Genomic DNA, 9,085 nt, shown 5'->3' with positions numbered 1-9,085 from the left:
CCCCTTCAATAAAATACACAAGAGAGATTTAATTCACTTTTTATTAGTTATAAGGAAGCACTCAGTAGATAAGAAATTAAAGAACTTCATATGACAGTACTTGATTATTACAAATCAATGTTTGTGCCTCTGTAGTCTGGAAATCATTGAGGCATGAAACCAACTATGAAACTTCCAGAAGAGGAAAAAAAAAACACAAAATTGAAAAGAATTAAATTTTAATGTTGAATAGTAATGTCTATTTTCACATAGGTTTCTTAGTGGTTTATCACTGGCTCAAAAGTATCTAATGCACCTCCACTTGTGCTAATGATATACTCAGGGAACTTCTTTTACTTTCTCCAGATATTTATCAATATGTATTTTCAGGTCTTTGAAAAAGTCATTTGCATACCTAGTTTCCCCTTATAGTTTACCATTTGAAATAAGGGACAAAAAGTTAAAGAATAAAATTTTGTAAAATATGCAGTTCCACAAAAAAGTCAATATATGATGGAGCATGTATGCATGCATGTATATTTGTATGCAAATATCTATGCACATACATATATAAACATAATTACTTCGATGCTACTAAAGGTAGTCCCACAAAGAAATTGACATAATTCTATATATTTGAGTAGAGAAAGCTGATCATGGTTGTCAAAATATAACAAGCTTGGATTCAGCTGTTTTTCACTGCTTTTACACAAAATATTTTCTTTCCTTCTACTAAGTACCTATTTAGGGAAAACAATAAGAAATACAACTTATATTGCTGCAAGAATAGATTTATCTTCATTTCTCCATGTTCACCTAAGGAAGATAATGATAACCACCTAATTATATTCCTCTGAGACAGAGAAGTCACCCATGTTAGAGTCATTTCCATATTTGATTGGAAAAAAGCCAGGAAACGGTCTAATATTTCACAGGCACATATCTTTATTTGTAATAGTTTGTTCTAATTCTCATTTGGTATCCTAGAGCATAGTCATCAAACTTGTAACCCACAACTTTCTTTATTATGTCCCAAATGAAATTAAAATGAAATTTGGGGCATTGCTGGTAGAGTTGTGAATGAATCCAACCTTTCTGGAGAGCAATATGAAACTATGCCCCAAAAGCAATGAAACTGTTCATACCCTTTGACTCAGCAATTCCAATTCTTCGTCTATATCCAGAAGAAATTGTAAAAAAGGGGTAAAGTTTTACATGTTACAAAATATTCATAGTAACATTTTTGTGGTGGCAAAGAATTGGAAATTGAGGGAATGTCCATCAATTGGAGAATGGCTAAGCAAGTTATGGCACATGGATGTTATGGAATACTATTGTTCTAAAATAATTCATAAATGGTTGAACTCTAGAGAAGAACAGAATGACTTATGGGATCTGATGCTGAACGAAAGAAGTAGAACCAAGAGAAAAATGTACACAGTAACAACAACACTGTGAGATGAACAACTTGAGGCAAGCAGCTACTCTCAGCAGTTCAGAGAGGTAAACAACTGTTTTAAACTGACAATGGACTATGTTATCCCCTTCAAAAGGACGAAAAACAAAACAAAACAAAACAAAAACTAACCTTCAGAATCTGATGAGCACTTTATAAATATTATCTCTAATGCATCTCTTTTCCTTAATGTTAATTTCTCATACTGAAAATAATTAAACTGTAAATAATATAAATAATAAATCTGCAAACATGTTTACCAAGGGAAGAAGGATGGAAATTTTGTAACTTAATATAGTCACTAATAGGGTTGTCCTAGCTCTCTAAACTGCTGAAAGGAACTGCTTCCATCAAGGCTGATCATCTCACAATGAATGTTGTTGTGAATGTGAATATTGTTCTTATGGTTCTGCTCTCTTCACTCAGCATCATATTCTGTAACTCATCCCATACTTCTCTAGAGTCCAACATTTATGTCTTCTTATAGAACAATAATATACCATAATATTCATGTGCCATAAATTGTTGAGCCATTTCTATACATACCGATTTTAATAAGCACCATATATGTATGGTGAGAGATTGAAGGGACCTCTGGGCTCATGTTATAAGTGCATAACGATTAAGTGTCTTCCCTAAAGTCAGGTAAGAAATAAATATAAGTGGAATTTGAACCTATAATTTCTGACTTCAGATTATGCATCCCCTCACTGTAGTATACTATATCCTCAATAACACATAAATTATTGCACTCATTTTACGTGAGGAAACCAAGATACAGATAAAAGAAATGAGTTGCCAAAAGTCAAGATCATAAGTCACTCAAAACCAAAATGTGAGTTATTGCCATTACTTCATGAAAATGATATTAATAAGTATCTAAATTAAACAGTAATAGATTTAGAGAATAAAGAGGACACCCAGTTCACTAGGAAAATACCCACTACCACAAACTTCACAAGTTGAGAGTCCACCTTTGTCTTAACACACTCAAGTGAAGAAAAGTTAATTACTATCTGAAAGAAATCTTTCTACATTGGCATAATTAATCATTACATGTATAAATTTAACACTTCACAAAGTCAAACCATTATTTCAGTTTCTTTTGCAGTGCTAAGAAGCATAAATTTAATCTCTTCTATACTGTATTTCTTCATGTATTTAAAAATGACTGCAAAATATCCTTTATATTGACCTTTCTAAGTAGCTACTATGAAAGAAGGGAAAATAAAGCATTATGCTAAGACCAAGACATTTATTTTAGAATTCAAATATTGCTATTCTACAGAGATATTTCACACTGGATAGAGTAGTTAAAATATTTCTGTATGTCCTTTTTTGAAGGCTTTCAAGTTTTGTTGGATCACATATATTTGCAATGATATAAATGTTATAAACTACAACAATAAAAGCACAATAAAAAAAAAAGAAACACTAGGGATAATGGTAAACTAGAAGACTACCAAAAGTTTGTACAATTGTTTAGTAAGAGTCAATATTTAGTAACATAATTTATATTCATAAGAGTTATTTAAATTGCTTGAAAACAATATCCTATTATATGTCCCTTGAAAATTAACACCATGGGGCAGATAGGTGGCACAGTGGATAAAGCAGTAGCCCTGGAGCTAGGAGTACTTGGATTTGAATCTGGGCCCCAATACTTAATAATTATCTAGCTCTGTCGCCTTGGGCAAACCACTTAACTCCATTTGCCTTGCAAAATCCTAAAAAAAAATTTACACCATATATTATTAATTCATGGCGTTAAGATTCTATGCTTTAAAATACCTGACATTACTGGAGCACTTAGTGATGTAATAAGAACAATATTCCCAGAAGATTAGTGTCAACATTGATTATCCACAAAGAAACTGATATTGTAAGAAATAAAAATATATTTTGAAAAAACTGAGATGTTTGTAGATGTGTCACCAAGAGCTAAGCGTGAGATGTGAATAAGCATTATCTTTCCATTGAAAGGTTTTTCTAATTTATTATTTCAGAGGGATAAATTAAATAACTACTGATTCTGTACTTGTCTTTTGGTAATCACTAATAAAAAGATTTGTTTGAAATAAGCAGGTAATAGGGGAAAGAAATAGATATTTGCAATCTAAATTACAATCCAAAAGAATAATGAGGATGATATGTAAGATGTTGAACTATTTATCAGAGGAATTGAAAAAAATGAAAAGGACAAGTTTGATATGTCCTATTTCTCAAAATGTTTTTAAAGCATTAAAGATCCCAAGCCTTAAAAAATATTTTCAGAAGATAGAATATATTTTTTAAGGCTTGGGATCTTTAATGCTTTAAAATTATTTTAAATGTTATTTGGTGTAATTCTTGGTACAATTTGCAGATTAACAAGTAGAAATATTCATTTAAAAAAGTTCACAAAATAAAATTTCAAAATCATTTTATTACTGCTTCCATTTCTGCATCAAAATTATCAGGAGAAAAAGTTAAACTGATAAAGTCACTTTAATATAATTTCTGTTTTTGATTTGTGAAATCATATAATAGACCAGGTCTTACTTAATTACTTAAGTAGGTTAAATATTAGTGAGGGATAGAGTTGGGGTAGGGACATCAAAATAACAAATGACCCTTTGGGTTGAAAGACAATTTGACAACATGACCCTATATGTTTGTTGAAAGTGTTAGAATTTGGGGCAGCTTGGTTGCACAGTGGATAGAGCATTGTCCCTGGAGTCAGGAAGACCTGAGTTCATACTGGGCCTCAGACACTTAATAATTGCCTAGCTGTGTGACCTTGGGTAAGCCGTTTAACCCCATTGTCTTAAATAAATAATTTTTTTAAGAAAAGAAAATGTTAGAATTTGTGAACATATAATATACAATTAAGATAAGTAAAGTGTTGCTACTATCTCCATTGCTTTTTCTTGTGACCATATCACAATTTGTTTAGAGGAAGTGGGAGAGATCAGGATATTTTATTGAATTGAAATATCAATGTGAATCAGCAGTATGATATGGCCAGAACAAACCAATATATTCCTCTATAAGACAATATAAGCATTGTAAGTTCTCCTGGGTTGGAGAAGGCCAAAATCGTTCTGTTCTTGGCCGAAGTTAGGTAGGACACTGACAAAGTTGAAATGAATACAGGGAATCCAGCGTGGTGAATAGTTACATGTTCATTCCACAGAAGTACCTAAAAGTCATCATGAAAGTGAATGAGGGTCTTTAACCTGTATGTCAGAAAGTTTAAAGGGAAAGGGGTGATGTTGGTAATGTTTCCTGAGGCTCTAATAAGGAAAACACATTGAGGACAAACTGCACTGTGGAGCTCCATTATCATAAAATCAAATATCTATAAGATAACTTAAATTGGAAGCAACACAGGCATCTTGAAGTAAATATGTCTAGGGAATAAAAGAATCATTTCTCCCTTTTCAAAATAAATCTTATGCTATTTGTATCTGTTCTAATCCCACCCCAAAAGTCATGACTATTTCATAAAACTTTCAGAATTTTTTCACCCTACTCTGGTGCCTCATCATGAAACCTTCAGTTCTCAAAACTATGCCAATAGAGCACAAGCTCTGAAAGGTTCAATATATCTGAATGCACTTCAAACTTTGTTTCAGCAGCAGAACATCTATTTTCCATGGATCAAACTAGGACTATTGAGTTCTAGTTTTTCTCTTGACCTCCAGTCCCATGTCTCAAATACCTTTGGTTATCTCATGCTAGATGTCATGTATGCTAAATCTAGATAAATATTTAAAAAGTCACGATCATTGTCTGGCCTTGGTGATGAATTATTTCACCATGGGAATTCAATACAATGTGCATTGGAGAGGCAATAAATCAAGATGAAATTTCTGAAGTTTCTAATTATGAAATATTAACATAGCATTATTTCTAAAAATAATTATATAGAAAATATTATTCTCTATATAGGAAAAAATAGACTCTAAACATTATATTCTGACACTGTTTCTTTGAATTAAGGAAAAATAAACCCAAACTGTGAAACAATGAAGATTTATAACTCAGTAGTAAATTCTGAAGTGGATAAATGAGTCAATTTAGTCAACATTTTGCCTACATCATTATAAGGTTCATCTACATCAATAATGTTAAATGAATGTAAGATAAACCTTAACTATAATTTTATAACATTATGCTATTTAAATTACTATTAAAAGAGTTTTCTTATTGTCTGGGAAACTAAACAAAGGAAAATAATTGCCAATTTTAAGAAAATTAGGCCATTCATAAATAATCTCTATGAAAATTTGAAAAGATCCATATAACAGACCTGTATTATTCAGGTTATTTCTGCTCAGTATCTAATTGATAAGTTCTGATATTTCAATAAATATTGAGAATAGTGAATATTAATCACACTAATTATGATGCTCATAGTATTTTCCATAATAATGTAGTTTATTATTTTCCCTTAAAATTCTTTACAATACTGTTTCCGATTACTCAAGAAGTTTGTTCATCTAATTATTTCTCTTCTAATCCCTAATCCCTATACCCAAATCTAAACATATACATATATTTGGATGCAAAGTCCTTAAAGGAGTCAGATTTAGAGTATAGCCAGAAATTATGTGCAATCTTCTGTGAACCTCTTCAGATGAAACTGGTATACGTATTATGAGGAACAGAGAAAAAGACTAGGTGGTCAGGTCAATCAATGTATATATAGCTGCAAACAGTAACTGCTTTCTCACTAAAATATTAAGGACAGTCTTTAAAGTATTAATATCCTTTTAAATGAGTAAGAAGTAATTGCTATGTCATCCCAGCATCAAAAGTCTGTAATGAACCTATTGCTCCTTAATCTCAACCTGCCTTTTATTTGTTAGAAATTTCCTCATCACATACTGTTGCTAGTCCCTGTGTATGATAAAAAGTCCTATAATAAATGTTCTCCATCTTAAAGATCTACATGGGAAAATATAGCACACACACACACATACACACACATTCATACACGCAATCACAAGTTAAATAATATATACAATTTTAGTGTAAATTATCTGATTAGGTAGCGTGTGGCTAATTAATTACATGATATCATGAATTTTGGAAGAGGGAGAATTTATCATGTATTGATCATAGTCACAGAAGAAAAGAATACATAATGGTCATGGCAATAAGGTCTTGAATGATGAATAAGTTTTGGATAGTGTCTAACCTGATATTCTTTAAGATGGAAGTAATATTTCTTGAGCAATATATTTCTGATCATATGTTTGTCTCTTAACCTTTAACTAAGGGTTATAAAATGCAGTCTGCTATGTAAGATCTATCTCCATGTTGAGTACACCTGTGTCAATAAAATGTTAATACCTTGATCAACAAACCTTTTGATAAGGGACATCCTTGATGAGCAGAGAGAAAATCCTGTTGTTGTTTGTAAACATGTACTCTTTAGCATAATTGGAATTCTTGTCAATAGGAATTTCCAGTAAATATTGTAATATTTGAGAGAATCATGGCTGTAAAACCATGTCATCTATGTGAAATCTCATTGGTTGGCCAACTAAAGTTTTTCTAGTTTTTGTCTAAGTTGTATGAAAATTCCTCAAAATATTGGGTCAATGTTGGCATTTTTAAAGATGCCATCTATCCATGGGTTTTCATAAGATCCTAGAGAATTAAATTTCATTTATAAAACTAACTTTTTTGTTTTAGAAGAAGGGAAATTAATGGTTAACAACAGGCAGAAATGAGTGAATTCCAATTCAAGAAACAATCTTGGCAAAGACTTAGAAGTTCAAATGACCTTGAAATTAATTCCTTCCTATTGTCGTGAATCAGACTACTTTGAAGAAATTTAGATATTTTTTCCACATCATCAAAGAACATTTATTAAATCTCAGTTTAAACCAATGGAGAATTTTCCAGACTCTAATCTTGCAGATAAGAGTCATTGTGGTTTCTTTTTCAATTTTTGCATGCTTCTAAGCAACTTGTACAATCAATTGTACAAACTATTTCTTTGTTGTTAAGCAATGTTCATATAAAATAACTCATCCAAATTCTATCTTTTTGAAATTAGAATTTTAATTTTTAAGTATTCAATAATTTTTGCTTAAAAATCTGCATCTTAAATATTGGTTAATTTTGTGGTGTCTGTGCCTTGTTATGTGGTTGTTTTTTGAGTTTTCTTCATGAGTATATGTAGCATGGTGAGCAGAGCGAGTTTGGCTAATTTCTTTTCTTCCTGATCTAGCAGTAATAGCAGACAAAAGTCTGCTTTCAGCATTTCTCAGCAACGAGAACACATTAATATGGAAGGGCATTTAGCCCTGTTTCTTACAGCTTTTAACATTAACAATCATTTCTCTAGAGATGAATTCTTTAAATTTATAGTTAATTATCATGTCATGGTTTTGTCCTAACAGCTTAACTCCTTTTTATATGATTCACTTCCCTGGGATATCTAGAGAAATAATATTGCAGAAAATATCAGAACTTTTTGTACAATACAATGTTCATCTTTAAAGTCAAGTTCATATAGCATAGGAAGGTATGGAGAAATGCAGTTATTTGAAACTGATATTCAATAATTTAGCTAGGGGTTGTCCAATAAGGAAAAGAAATGAAAGCCATTCAGTTTTTCATTGTGTCTTGAAATAATATATATGCTGTTTGTTATGACTATCTGGGCTCTGGGTTTAGGTGGTGGGAAGCAATCATTTTCATGTCATTTTAGAGTTCCTATTCATTTGATAGATTTAATCACAAAGGGAAAAATTTGGATTAAAGAGTGTGATTTTAGCAGCAGAAGCATATTGAGTTCCCCTAGTACCATTTCTGAGGCAGTAGGAGAGAGCTTTTATAGACATAGAAATTTTCAGTTACCCATAAATAAGGAAGTCTTTTATGTAGTAAGATTAGGTTGTCCAGTTTTATAAATTATTTATATTTTTAAGATAAGCTGATAGTGCTCAGCAAGAGAGGAAGAGAAAGTATTCAGAAATCTAATTAGCAAATTGTGTTGGAGACTGTTTGATTATGATTGAATATCCAAATATAGGATGGATACTACTTTGACTGAGAATGCACAGTCTCATTTGCAAAGAAAAGGGGAATGGTAAGGTTTTAGTTTGAATTAATTTTTCAGGTGTTCTCAGAATGTGTAATGTCTATGTTTTATGGGAATCAAGAGTTTATATAAAGGGAAATGTTACTGGTATGTAACAGTTTATTTTTTCAATAATATGATATGCACAATTAAGATGTTATTATCTGTTAGACATTGTGCTGAGCCCTGTAAATACAAAGAAAAGCAATAAAATGTTTCCTCTACCCTCAAGGTCCTCACATTTGAATGAGGAAGACAATATGCAAATAATCAAGAGTAGATGACAAATAATCTTAGAGTAAGGCATTAGTCATTCTGGGACTAGAAAAGGACCTTGGCAGAAGATAGTATTCTTTTAAACTTCCATAAAAGCAGAAAAATGAGAGCTAATCTACTTCACAGTATAAGAATCTAGTCAATGAAGAGATGATTTGAGGAAGAATAAAGTTAGTCTTCTTTCCACAAAAATGTGTTGGAGAAACTTTGTCCAGTGAAACATTTTTGTTTACATGTCAAAAGGTGTATAATATTAATGGAATGGAAGGAACAAGATTAGCATAGTGATGATT

The sequence above is a fragment of the Macrotis lagotis genome, chromosome 1 (assembly GCF_037893015.1).
Source record: "Macrotis lagotis isolate mMagLag1 chromosome 1, bilby.v1.9.chrom.fasta, whole genome shotgun sequence".
Classification (NCBI taxonomy): Eukaryota; Metazoa; Chordata; class Mammalia; order Peramelemorphia; family Peramelidae; genus Macrotis; species Macrotis lagotis.
Note: the sequence above shows the minus strand (reverse complement) of the source record.